At 37.3% G+C, this 15,000-nt stretch overlaps 1 protein-coding gene across 7 annotated transcripts in view; it reads right to left on the bottom strand.

The window, feature by feature from the left end:
* LOC137654507 (uncharacterized) overlaps nt 1-15,000 on the bottom strand; it is a 96,359-nt gene that overhangs the window by 59,790 nt on the left and 21,569 nt on the right. The window contains exon 1 of one of the 7 annotated variants that reach the window (XM_068388188.1): nt 14,328-14,415. The exons of 5 other annotated variants lie outside the window; for them this stretch is intronic. The gene's annotated coding sequence lies outside the window, so the exon portion shown is untranslated. Of the gene's footprint in view, nt 1-10,901; nt 11,103-14,327; nt 14,416-15,000 lie in introns of those variants that run through there. One more of the 7 variants, XM_068388187.1, reaches the window with a different exon arrangement.

Here is a 15,000-nt window from a genome sequence, read left to right as displayed (position 1 = left end):
AATGTCCTGTGCTTGAGATTATTACAACATAAGTTAACATGTGACAGACAAGATGTGGAAAAGTAAATTGGATTTTTTATATATAACCAATAAACCACAGCAATCAATAGTGAAGTTCAGAAATTACATTTATTAATACTACATTCATTTCGACTTTTTCTCCCCAAAATTATGACATCGCAGCTTATATCAGTGATGAATTTTAAAGGACCCATATAGTAGCGTGCAATTGATGATCATAGTTTGGAACAGATGCGGCAATTCTTAATAAATAGTGCAACATATTTTACAAAACACAAAATTACCCTTCCCCCTCCCTAAGATGAGGGTACTGTATATGATAGAAACATGAACATGATTACATTAAACGAACTTTATTACAATATCAAATACATTACTTTTAAAAGAAAAACACAATAAACGAACTTTATTACAATGTCAAATACATTACTTTTAAAAGGAAAAAACATTAAACGAAATTCATTACAATATCAAATACATTACTTTTAAAGGGAAAATACTAACTAGTTGCAACACCCGCAGATTTATGATTTAGGGGAACCTCCTAGGAGTATGGCAAACAAAGAACACGTGGCTATTACAAATTAAGACCTACATGGGAACAACACAATTTGATCAGATAAATGATTGATAAGGTTGGCGTAAAGTTCCTGTTACTTAATATGAGAATATTGAATTTATTTCTACATTCATAGAGTGCGATTTCTACTCCAAAAACAGCACAGCATAATTATTTTTCAACAGTAGAATACGTCGGCAAAATTATGGATTTGTCCAAACAACAATCACATACATTACAATTCTATAAATCATCAATTATAAATATATATGTGTGTGTGTGTGTATTGGCGGATAGATTAAAAGGTAATCCTTTAAAATCAAATGTACTTTTAAATGATATTTAGTTTGTGATTGTCGTCTAAATCCGTCTAACAAAGTAGAGGTTATACGGCGGTTACTGTGCAATGGTCGATACAAAATAACACAACTTGACCTTCAACAAAAAAATTTTCAAAAGAAAAAATATGCCCTAATGCAAAAAAAAAATGGAATCTAGTATGACGTCTAGATTTTTTTTTAAAATAAAATTTCAAATTGACATCATGAAAACGCTGATTATTAACGAGAAACAAACAGCCAGTAATTTAAACCACAAATGAACGAAAAAAAATAATAAGGATTGAGAAGAGAGTATAGTCTGCAACCCGATACATCACAACAAAATGACAGGCCCCCAGAGAAGTCAAGATGGCAACAAGCCACATCTTCCAGATGAAACGGCTATGCCTACCCGTAGATCCTAATAAAAACAGGACAAGAATATAAAATCCAGACTAGTCTAGAAGTTACACCATACCAACAGCATTGCATCTAACCTAACTAAAGAAAGACCTCATATCCGGGGAAATTTTACCAATCAAATTCGGAGGGCAGACAGGACAAAAGAGAGAGACCTCCCACCATCGATTGAAACTTTAGGACTATGATTCAGGGGTGAATAACCTTCTGCTTATACACATTGAGAGGATCGGACTCCTTACGTACCATAACATGAACCCGGTAGTAGCTGAAGCAGCAGCACCGAGACGCCAGGGAGGGGCTAACCGACCTATCATCTATTCTAGAGGACGCTTGTCTCATAGAAGGTACGTCGGGTCCTCCTCGAGTCGAAAAAGAAGGCGAGGTGAGGCCCAACGGAGCTGTCTCGGAAACAAGAGAGAGAGAGAGAGAGAGAGAGAGAGAGAGAGAGAGAGCGAGAGCACTACGTTTGATTACCTTGGCTCTCTCTCTCTCTCTCTCTCTCTCTCTCTCTCGAGAGAGAGAGAGAGAGAGAGAGAGAGAGCCAAGGTAATCAAACGTAGTGCTCTCGCTCTCTCTCTCTCCTCTCTCTCTCTCTCTCTCTCTCTCTCTCTCTCGTCGCCTCACTCCCCATTTCAGTTTGGTGCTACCCCTCTCACCCCCTCTAAAGCGCCACACCACTGGAGTCTGTCAGACATCTGCGTGCGTGTTGCTCTACTGCTTTTGCTGCTCTTCCCTACACTGGGTCGAATCGATACCTATGAACGAACCCCACACTTTCCTCACTCTCCCTTTCTCTCAATTTATTGTAAACCCCTCTCACACGATTCTAGTGAGAGAATCACAGGTAGCTACTGAGGAAGTGTACTCTACAAAAATGATACACGATGGAAAGTTAACGTAATAAAGTATAATCAACCAGAATAGTTAAGACTATACATAACGTAACACACATGAAAACTAAGACAAATTCACCAGATCTCCCTCAAATGTCTGGTGGCAGCCTTCACCAAAGGTGTCTGCCTATTTCTGACCTACTGCATCCAGCAGTCCTTTCTCCCCCTCTCTGGAACACGTCAACTCCAACCCCCTTCCTCCACAGTTCGATCGCTCTTTTCGAACCATGACGTATGGCGGTAATATCAACAGTATCTTGACCTGGAATATTACCCCGAATCTTGATTTGTGGATGTTTCTACGAATCAAATGCCATACTCATCATGGATTTCCCGTCGGAATCATTGGGCTTCTAGTTTCTTTATTAAAGGCGTGAATATCAAAGGGGTACACTTGAATAACACATTTCAAATACATTAGCACCCAATCCAGAGCGATGCCCCCGTTGACTTTATTATCCTTAGTATATCTTTTATCAGACTTACAACCAACACTATAAACGAACATATGAGTACCACGGCCATCTTCAAGGGTTTTCTTTTTCGTGCTATCATGTTAATCACCATACTGCCTGTATTCAAACTGCGAGAATGAACATCTGTTAATACTAAAAAAGAAGGCAATGGGTCAAATAAAACAGGTAAGAATATACCAGAGATAAATGAAAACCAATCGCCGTGAAATTAGTAGTACAAATTGAAAGAAACCTCCACGAGTTCAAGTCACAAGATTTGGAACAGCACTGCTTATGTAATGATATCATATAAGAGCTGTTAAGCGACACTACCATACAAACCAGATTGAAAAAAAACAACAGGCTGGCAGATACAAGTTATCTAATATTCCCGTAGTACCACCCACATTCCGTTAGGCTCCCCCACACAGAATTACACATATGGGTAGTTCCAGCACGTGATTTTTTTTTAAAACTATGTATTATGCAAGTAACGCTTACCCTGATTATGCCTCACGTGATGAGGGGGAGCTATCGCCCGAGAATAAAACCTTAAAAAGAGGTAAAATTCAAGGTGCTGTTCGTGAGTAAAAATACCCGTGCTCACTAGCCGGAGCTTAAGCAGCGACACTTCTACCAAGCAAGCCACAAAACAAGTGTTCTTACTTGTGATCCAGGGAAGTGGTATAGAGGAACACGTGTGCTTAAGCTGTACCAGTAATGGATAAGTAATTTGAACATTCCTGTCTCCTTTCCAATTCACATACACCATCTCCATAAACTACAACGATAAATCCAATATATATATATAAAAATATATATATATATAATATATATATATATATACACACACACACACACACCACAACATTGTCTGTTCGTTCATGGCGTTTGGCGTTCTATCCTTTAAATTCAGTTATTGCTCCAATTCTATCCCCACTTTTCTGGTTATGCCAGAAAAAAATCTACACTTAAAAAACAAATACTTGGTAATAAGCAAGCATTCAAATCTGCACGTGTGTTTATAAAAAGGCCAACAAACAAAGAGAACAAAAGCACGGATATCAAACTCCTTCCTTAATAGTAAAGCACAAATTTTTGCGTAAATGACAATAGTTAAGACTGTCATAATAAAACGAAACTTATTCAATGAACGACCGTTGTGTCCAATAGCAATCGGCAATGCCTCAGCTAGGTCGCACGGCTCAAAACTCGGTCAACACTTTACCCCCTTTGACCCCAACAGTACTGAGTGGAGTCTCAAGAATATTCACGTCTACTTTGTGCCACATGGTTTTTTTTACTCCCTCTACAAGACATCACCATACTGCATTAAACGTGAGCGTAATAATAACAACATTAAAAAAAGAGAGAGAGAGAGAGAGAGAGAGAGAGAGAGAGAGAGAGAGAGAGAGAGAGAGAGAGAGAGAGAGAGAGAGAGAGGAAAGTATTGTCATGCTTCTTGAAAATTTCCCTGAATCATCACCGGTGCTATAAATTTTTTTTTTTTTATTGTCAGGCCAAAGCTTCCGATGAATGAATCCCTGCCTAAACATTGACAGAGTGTAAAGTGTAAAGAGACACAACAAAGAGTCTTCAAGTGTACAACTTTACATCCTTTGTTCAGTTTCAACAGCAAATTTCTTAAAACATATAATCGTTGGCGATCCAGAATTCACAAATAAAGGACCATGATAAATACTTACAAGAGTACCGTCATATATGGTAAGCACACAACGTTTGAGCAATTACAAGTAATCTATACAAGAAGCCAATCCTTGTTAACGTGAATCAATAAATGCTAATGAGCCAGAATCTCGATTAACCTCGACATTAAAGCCCAGGGGGCTTACCTTTGAAATTAAGATTTCGTGTACACTTCCTAAACAGAGGCACTCTAAATATAAACCATACATCTTCCATTTTACCTTATACACAATGTATCATTCCCTCTATAACCATGTAATTTCCACTGGGGGATAATGCTAGTTGTAAACACATTCTTCACCAGATGATAAAGTGGGATACACGAAAAACAACGAACAGATTAAAATTTACATTTACGGATATTCTCATTAAAATTCCAAAGCCACATTACCCAGAGTATACAGCTACGCCTACAATCCTGTCAATGGTATAGAGCCTAATGGAAGAAGACAAATGTGTAACATAGGAGGGTTTTACAACAAAACTGTATCCAGTCAGTACTAAAAATTATCAAGAAACCTTTAAAGGTTTAATTTACTACAATGCGAGTTAAGTATTTGGGTATACTACAAAGATCATCTTAATTTAAGCATGACAAATATATTACAATAACTAGCTACTTTCAATACCAATCCTTTCATCGATTTTCGTTTCATTCATGGTAAAGATAGAAAATGTACCGTTGTCACGGCCTTGAATAACTTCAACTATGAATAAAATGAAAATAGGCTCAACAATAAAACTGATACCTTTTTTGTGTAACATACATTAAAAATAAACTAATCAAAACATAGGAAAACAAAAAGACATAATAATGTCAAGGTGTGACCTTTACATCGATTGATTTGGTAAACAAATTTGGACAATCAAAAAACCACACCTACGGCAGCACGAGACTCCCCGGGCTATCCTTTCTAAACATACACAAAACCACATTTTGTGAAACCATTATCCACTTCATCTTTGCATTTGGAGCAAGCACCTGTGTCGCTGAGTGAAATGATCCTCAGATCTTTCCAGCATGTTTCGTCGATGTGTCTTTTTCCCTCTCTTCGTCCTCCATTAGCCGTCACCTTCCAACGAGAGAGAGAGAGAGAGAGAGAGAGAGAGAGAGAGAGAGAGAGAGAGAGAGAGAGATGGCGTACCCTTTCGTACCCAACTACCTACCTTTCACTACTCTTTTGTGTTCTAGGTACACTTTACCCGACTCAACCTTACTCTAAACAAGGAACATACTACGCATTTATCGCGTACCTTCAACTACGGTTGCACTCTCGATATGAAAAAATAAAAATAGAAAACAAACAAATTGTTGCTAATTGTATCATAATAAACTAACGGCTGTTAATAGGCCACTGCAGAACAAAGGCCTCATATATATATATATATATATATATATATATATATATATATATATATATATATATATATATATATATATATAACCAGTGTTACTAGTACACTGCAGAACAAAGGCCTCAGATACACACATTTTGTAATATATATATATATATATATATATATATATATATATATATATATATATATATATATATATTCAAATAAGCCATATATTTTGGATACATCAATGTCTGGATTCTCTTACCGACCTCGGCATCAGAGACCCAGGCGAAATCATACCTAGACAAGAGCTTGTGACCGGCCGGGAGTCGAACCCTTGTCCGAAAAACTTGTATAGACAGTGACTTGACCACTTGGCCACGAAGAAAGATGGCTTATTTGAATATGAAAAACACGTCTAAATGTACAAAATTTATCATATATATGTATATATATAATGACCATAAGTCATACTGAATGTATATTTGATTTAATCCTAACTCTTTGCATTGGAAACTTTAATAAAAATTATAGCCCATTACAAAGAAATGTAAAGTAACCATGCATTCTATGTTCAAACGGAAATGACGTGCGATTGGTCAGATAAAAAATTACAATTCACAATGGCGACGGTTTAAAAACTAACTTATATTTAAATTTAAACTTCCAGTGTCCATGACGGAATCAACATCTGCCGGAAAAGGCAATGAAATTTATAATACCAACCAACTAATTTAAGGTTTGAAGTTCTCTCATGTAGAGGCAAGGGACAGTGATATTGCCCTAGCAAGCAGGACAATGTTCTTACATATGGTCAGCGCCCAAGCTCCCTCCACCCACCTTAGGACCAAGCAGAGCCAGGCAATGGCTACTGATGACCCAGCAGATAGACCTAGTCTTCCTCAAAACCCCATCTTTAGCTCAAAGAGGGTGAGGTTGGAGCGACCAAACATCTAACGAGTTCGAGCGGGACTCAACCCCCAGTCAGGGACGTTACCACATAGGCCACCACAATAAAAAAAACAGATCCTTAGGATGACATTAATTCCAGATAAAAATGATAAGAAAAGACAATTTCACCAGCCAGCACTGAAATGCAATATAACAATAAAAGCTAAATCCTATGGTGTTTATCTCTACACCGGATATACGACCTCAAGCAAGCAATCCTCCTCATCCATGACACACACAACGTGATGTACCAGCTAGGGGTCGTTTGGTTCGATGAAACCAGGGGCCTCCTAGACCAGGCCACGGTCTAGGTACGTACGTTATGGATTTTTATAACGGAATAAACGTATCTTGGATACATACTTTCGTTTTTAAGCGTCTTTACGCACTGGATGGTTATACTGTTACTGATGCATGGTAATAAAGAGGGGGTGGGTTTAACTTCTTTGGATGCAAGCTACTACAAACCACAACAGGTGTTAAACAAAGAAAATGCAAGTTGTCACTTCATCGATCACATTCCTTTCGAGGAGTTAAAATCCTCAATTCCGATTCTTACATCTAGCTGACTCATAAAAAACATCTGCTGCTTAACCACCACGCACCAATGACTGCAGGTGTTACAATATTCCAGGTGGAATCCTCTCTCTTGTTATGAACAGATGGCTGATAAGGAATGCGACCTTACTCTACTCTCTTCCGTAACACAAAGGCCATTTATCCAGAAGTCCCGTTTTTAATATTAACATATGTGGTATTGGCTATTTTTAAATATAATAGCACAAAAAGTACTATAAATACAGTATAATACATTAAAAAAAACTGGTTGGTTTACATAAAAATATATTGTATTTATGAATTTGGCCTACATGGTCCGACGATGGGGCTTCAGGCCATTTAGCGTCTAGGTGTAACTGTGGGATAACTCAAAGATGCCATAGGAAGTAAAAGTCAAGAGGGTTAGCCAGCATGCTCTTAGAAGAAAGTAGGCAGCAACGGAGGTAAGAGTAGAGGACGGCCTTTATTAAACATGAGGGATTTCCCAAAAGGTGGGCGGTCCAGAAGTGATGTAAGACACCTGGTGTGGACCTCTCTACCTGTCATAAACCAGATTGGAGAAAAGTTTACCATCGATCCAGTGGTTTCGGTAGGGTTTCTAACGTCTGAACTGTAGTGCTGTCAAAAATATGTAATAGGACTTCAAAAATATGAACTATAACATTGCCAAAAAACAATATCTCACAGAATTAGGATTTCTAACGTATGAATTATAGCACTGCCAAAAACAATATCTAATACAGTAATCATATCTTCTGTAAACAGGACAAATAGACCCTGATCGTTTATTGAACCCTTCCGTCAGATCACCCAACCCCCAAAACCATTTCCCATGCGAATAGCTCAGTGTTATTACTTTACATTTACCCAGAAATTCGTTTAAAACGTTCCTATTACTACTTCCATTACCATTTCAAATTTATCTATACCTTCACGAAGCCCATACATGCTAGAGCCAAAAATGGACTGAAAAGTTGCAGGTATAGACTGACGTAGAAAAACCATGAAACAGATGAGAGTGAAGGGGCATGTCTGAGGCCTTTGTTCTGCGGTGAACTAGTCACGACTGCTGATGATGATGAATATAGCTTAGCTTTTAATAATAATAATAATAATATGATGCATTTCTACAGTCGAGTTTTCCCGTACGACGAATCGTGAGTATTTATAAAACTTTTGCGTTCTGAAATGTCCATTTTCAATTCCTGATGACAAATTATCTAAGCATTACATCTACTTCCAAAGCTATGTTACGTAATATCATCAATTGGCAAAATCCAAGAAATTTTTATAACCATCAACCTATATTTTACCAGGAGAGAGAGAGAGAGAGAGAGAGAGAGAGAGAGAGAGAGAGAGAGAGAGAGAGAGAGAGAGAGAGAGAGGGGGGGGGGGGAGTTTCAAGGGAATATCACGTGAGTGTGTGGTTTGCCAACCCCGCACACTGATATGACATCTGTCCTCGAGCCAGACCCCGGTGTATACAAGTCTAAAGGAGAAGTAGCTTAACCTTGGCTTTGAAAATTGTTTGTCGTCTACTGTCATTTAAGTACAATTTGGGTCTAAACTGCAGTCTTGACCCTGACAACCAAGAAACTAGGTTATCTATTGGACTACGTAAAAGATCATGTCAGTTTTCTTATGTAGTTCAATTCGAATGCTTGCTTACCGATTTTTCCAAAGCTATGCATCTTATCAGTACTATTACTACCTTGAAACCTTCATAAAAAAAATGCATTAAACATACCAAAGAACGCCACTCCCAAATCTTATAAAAGAACGAAAAAAGTTAGGGGACACGTCCCCACCCAAAACGGAAAAAACAGTAAGCGGAAATAGCTGTGGCGTTGAGGGATCCAAAGGATAGTGGCCGGAGCTATATTTAAAATGAATGAGACTATACGGCAGGCGACAGCGAGAACCAAGCAAAACGCATTCAACAGGTATTGCAAGCAAAAATATGCCCGACGTAAAGTGAAGGGTTTACCTTCGATTTTAAGGTTGCCGGCAATAACCATCATTTTGTAGGATGGGATGGAAGGGGAATTACCTTGAAGATTGTCCAATTAACATTGGAAAATATTAAAGTCGTTAGCAACTAAACAGGGTTCAGTAACCTTGTTATGCAGTACAACTGTACAATCCTTTGGCAATTCTTAAGAACTAAAGTACCTTGATAAGAGTCACGTGCATGTGTCTAGCCTTTGTAACAACTGGCCTTACGTACACATCACAAAAAGCAAAAGGGCACTAGATGCCTCACCCAACAACAAGGCATTTCCTAACGTAAAGACACTGCCACTAACGCAGCAAGTATTGGCACTGCAGCACTGAGTGGATCCAAATAAGACGACGAACCTTTAATAGAGGCACTCCTGAATTAACTATAACAATTTCAGACCGAACTTGCACACACACAAGAGAAAAGAAAAAAAATATGATAACACCCGGTTCCCTAAGAAATTTTCAAAACTCCCCCTAGTAGTGACTACCTGGTACCCAGAATTATTTTCAAGCCACTAAAAATATTTTTCTGGTAAATGCGTACTCTTCTTTACTAACATTTCAATTCCGTTGACTATCCTCCTTACACAACAAGAAGAAAGTCTCCTGTGAGGATACATGGCACACAACCAAAAATACTAAAGGGAGACAGCGGAAGAACAGAAAAGGGGAGAACTCTCCAGAAAACGCCCATCTACGATTAAAAGCCAAATAATCTCAATAGAACACTTGAATGGATTACGCATAAAATTCCCCACCTAAGTTCATCAGCTACGACAATCCTTAAGGACATGCTACAACGCATTGCATAAAGAAGGAAACGGAAGGGGGAGGAGGGACGCGACAAGTTAAAGCGCATCCTTGAGGGTTGATGACCGTCTGTCTAGTCGACGGCACGAAAAGACATCCCCCCCCCCCCACCCACCTCTTCTCTGCGACCACAAACACCTGAGAGAATATTAATAGCAGGTAAGCAGGGTTAAAGAAAGTGTCATCACTGAAGAAACAAGTTCAAGTGCTAACTTATATTTAGTCTTTAATGAAATAAGCCACAGAATGTGTCGGGAGAGGAGAATCAGGCAGGGTTCAATAAACGGAGGAAATAAAGACGTAATTACGACTACCTTTTTTCTTAAGTTACGTGTGATAATCTCAATGGTCAATGACCAACACCTTCCCATCCTCAAAACAGCTTTAGCAAAGGTTTCAGTCTGCTTTATCCTATTCCCTTAGTAAATATACTGGAATACTTTAATCAGTAATCGGCAAGCAACAAAAAGTGCCGTACGAGTATTGACCCTTGAACTCCTAATGGTCCGTTAATACCAGTAGGTCTTATCAGTTACATCCGGTTACTTACCAGTTAGTTACATCACAATAAGATAACTAACTACACCCTACTGCTTGCTAACACTTCCAGATCAATGTTGCGGTTTAGTCGGTGTAATTTAAGAATGAACACTCAATAACAACGGACCACATTAAAATTATTACAAATCAGTACCATAATCATTATTTCCCAAAAATACCTTCTCACGTGAAAGGGAAACTTCATAAAGCCGGGCACTGTCAACAGTACAGTACACTATGACAGTCCCATGATCTTTCTCGCGGGGTTAATTCAAATTTTTCCCAAGACAAACACTTTTCATGCTAAAATAATTCTTACCTTCGGCAGTCCCACGGTTGCAAAACACGAATTTTGTATAACTGAATATAACATACAAAATATTCCAGCGCACAAGGTATATTAACTGGAAACACCGTATAAAGTTCAAAGCATATACAGTATATCAGCCGACCCAGTCCACGTACACAGCTCACTATTTCACCTCTCAGTGCTTACTGGCAACTCGCTCCCCAGCCTGCTGCCAGTGCTCCTCGTGGACATGGAGGAGACTTCTCAAACCCTTGTTTTCAGCCCCAAGGGTTCGCGCCAACTCTCCCCCACCACAAACTGAGATGCCGGTTACCGAAAGCTTTCGATTTTCTAAAGCGAGAAAACACTTTTAATAACGACGTTCAAGCATGGCAATGTACCCTATTGGCTTTGCTTTATAAATGAACAAAACAAGAAGGAAAGATGTCAACGGGACACAACACACATGACGTCAACGAACTTAATCGCGATGCTGCAAGCTACCGAGCTCGTGAATAAGCAGGTGGGGTGGTGTGACGTCATGAACGAACCAAAAGCCTTCAAACGTCATATTTCCATGCGTACAATGACGTAACAGGACATTAAATCTTAACTGGTAAAAATACAAATACGACTGTACGTTATGGTCATCATGATATTCAAAATTACCATGGTCACTTGTGGCAAGGCTATCAAACACAAGGGCGGCAACAGATAGACTAACGCCTGAATAACGCACAGTATGCATAAGGTAAGCCCGTAAGTCGCGGCCTAATGATTGCTGAAGGTTGGGTTCAAATTATTTATCTACGTAAAAATAGAGCGCAAGCTTGGCAGTTCTAAAACAAATGAAATGTAATAAATGACATATGTATGGTCACGAACATTGCCAGCATATATAATAATATAGTAAACTAATCTGCAGCTGTCCAGCGAGGTATCGGTTCGAACATTTTCATGACTGGCTCCTGTAACTCAAACATGAGTATACATCCGCCTATATTAGAATATTGTCGACATCACGTTAGTTATACTATTATTATTATTACTATCAAAGCTACAACCTTAGTTGGAAAAGCATGATGCTAAAAGCCCAGGGGCCCCAACAGGGAAAGTAGCCCAGTGAGGAAAGGAAACAAGGAAAAAATAAAATATTAAAATATCACTCCTGATAAAGGCGTCAACAGTAAATCCTCAATCTTATCTTTCGTGAATACTCATATTCAATTTTAACTGTTATCAGGCCACTTCCAATTCTTAGCGTTAAAATTAGAACGACAGCAAATGACGAACATATATAATAGAAAATAATCATTTCAATTTAAATAATTCTTTGCTTGTTGGGACCACAAAATTGGACTATTCCTAATATCAAGCTAGAACCCTAGATGGAAAAGCAGGATGTTAAAAACCCAAGGGCTCCAAGGAAAAATAGCCCAGTGAGGAAAGGAAATAAGTGAAGTAATGAACTTAATGAAATATTTTAAGTACTGTCAAATCTTTAATAAAAAAAAGTAAGTATCCAAGCTTTGTTAATTTAATCATATAATAACACAATATTATTCTTAGTAGAATTAGCAATGGAATAAAATTAAATTGAAGATTGGACAACGAAACTAATGCCTGTACCTCTGAGATAATTTTATTACAATTGTATTTAACATAAGATATTTGTCAAGGTATACTTTGTGGTTTTCACGAATAATGTTCCCTTTTGTATAAAAAGTATACTTTACTCATATTTCTACTACAGCATTTCCCCAAGGCAACTTACAAAAATAACTAATTAAATGATAAAACCGCGAAGGACGTATTTTCCCAAAACGTCAAGACCACAAATACGAAGCTTTGCACATTGAAAAGCAGAGTCATGGAGATGTATTGAGAAGCTAAGGGAGCACAGTGACTCTCACTAACCAAGCCAACAAAGAAACTCGAACCTTACAGAGGCACTGGAGAGACAACCTTCACATTTCCTGAAGATAATGGCATTGATAAAAATCAAGGCTAATAATTACTGACTATATATATATATATATATATATATATATATATATATATATATATATATATATATATATATATATATATATTATATATATATATGTATATATATATATATATATATATATATATATATATATATATATATATATATATATATATATATATATATATATATATATATATATATATATATATATATATATATAATCCGCCTATGCTCATTGACGCAAAGGGCCTCGGTTTGATTTCGCCAGTCGTCTCTGTCTTGAGCTTTTAATTTTCACCTAGTGAAAAACAAAAAACCTATTTTACACTATCGTAGAAAATGTATAACTCAGAAACAAATTCATTTACTGTAAATAGCATCAACTTAGAGAGAGAGAGAGAGAGAGAGAGAGAGAGAGAGAGAGAGAGAGAGAGAGAGAGAGAGAGAGAGAGAGAGCTTTTTATCCGATCTGAAATGAAAATCTATAAAAACACAGTGGCTATACCTTTACCATTGAGGCTATCTATTACGACACGAACAGAATTCTGACACATCAAAGTTTACAACGCGTGAGACTATTAAAAGCGATAGAAACTTATCTTGAACCGGATAACACTCTTGATAAGGAATAACAGGGTTTCTTTGGACATGACGCAATGTCAATACAATATTTACCGTAACTTAAAATTGGTAATTAGAAAAGAGACCCACTTCAATAAGAATCAAATACTAAGCAAAGGAAAGGTAGGATGTTAAAATTAGAGTTGCCAGCTTGTTAATAAAGGAATAATAACGACTCAAATTATGTAACCACCAATGAAAAATGTTTACCTTCTTTCCTCGCAAATAGCTTCTAATTTGTTTGTCGGTGAAAAGACTTTAAATTCCTTTTCCCTATAACCTTGTTACTGTAACACATTCCACATCTAATGGAGGTTTCGCAATGTCAAACGCGGTGGAATCGTAACCGCACAGATGGTATCTCCCCCTCCTCTCAAAGCCCTTGGTGGAGGCGGTGGCGGTGAAGGGCTGTTGGTCAGTGTGTCATATCTTCCAGCATTAGAAGCTGCTGCCGATCATTGTGCTAATTAAGAATGTGACACGAAAGCAATCGTCCCCTCTCCCTTCAATCGCAATGGTGTACAACATATTTAAGGAATTATAAAATACAGTATAAAGTTGATATGTAGTAACAAACACATATGCGCTTATCTTGAAAATAAACAAAATAGTAAAGTTCATAATTAATTAATCGTAGACAAACAGATAAAACAAATAAAATATCTAAAGAATACATTTGAGCACTACAAGTGCGGATAGGCTATTTTGAATATTTACCCACCATAGAAAATTGGAGACAACCAAACCAAAATAATACAGGTATGGAAGAAGTGGTGTTTAATATGAATTTGATGTAGCTTATGAAAAATTATTGAGGTTATCAAAAAAGCAATTAGGGTTACCAGAGTTGATGAGAAAACGCGCGATGATACGGTATGGTTGCTAAAGTGTGAAGTACTGTAGCTGACCAGGGTGCATACGGTGTGTCTGGGTGAGAAAATGGAACCAAAGGAATTGATTAGAGTAACAGTAGCTCATTTATATAGGGTAAATGTTATAGAAGTCGTTAAACAAAATTATAAGCATATAACACTATCGTATTTAGAATACCAGGGATAACATATAAAACTATACGAATGCGACACTAAACAGATTTATGGTAGAAGTAAAGACTATATCATAAGAATAATTTGCTACGAATATTTGTGTAAGTGTGTGGTATAAGTACACACAAGATTCAGAAGATACTTTTTAAAAGTATTTAAAACATGCAAAGTAGAGGGAAATACTGCATAAGTATAAAAGATGTAGAAAATATTTTGTAAGTTAATAAAGTGTCAATTTCAAATGAAAGCAAAACCCATACTATATGGGAAAAAGGGAGTGGCTGGTATAATGTAAAAGTGTGTGTGACAATAAGCTTATATGTACAGTAGATGGAAAGATTATAAATGTTAATGCAAAAGATTCGGGAGGAAAGGCCACTGTAATAGATTAACAAGAAAATTGACGTCCACAACAGTGGAATGAAAACAAGTTTATTCATTAGTCTATAAAAGAAAGTAATGAATATAT

The sequence above is a fragment of the Palaemon carinicauda genome, chromosome 15 (genome assembly GCF_036898095.1).
Source record: "Palaemon carinicauda isolate YSFRI2023 chromosome 15, ASM3689809v2, whole genome shotgun sequence".
NCBI lineage: Eukaryota > Metazoa > Arthropoda > Malacostraca > Decapoda > Palaemonidae > Palaemon > Palaemon carinicauda.
The sequence above is the reverse complement of the archived record's forward strand: the minus strand, read 5'-3'. Positions and strand labels throughout refer to the sequence as shown.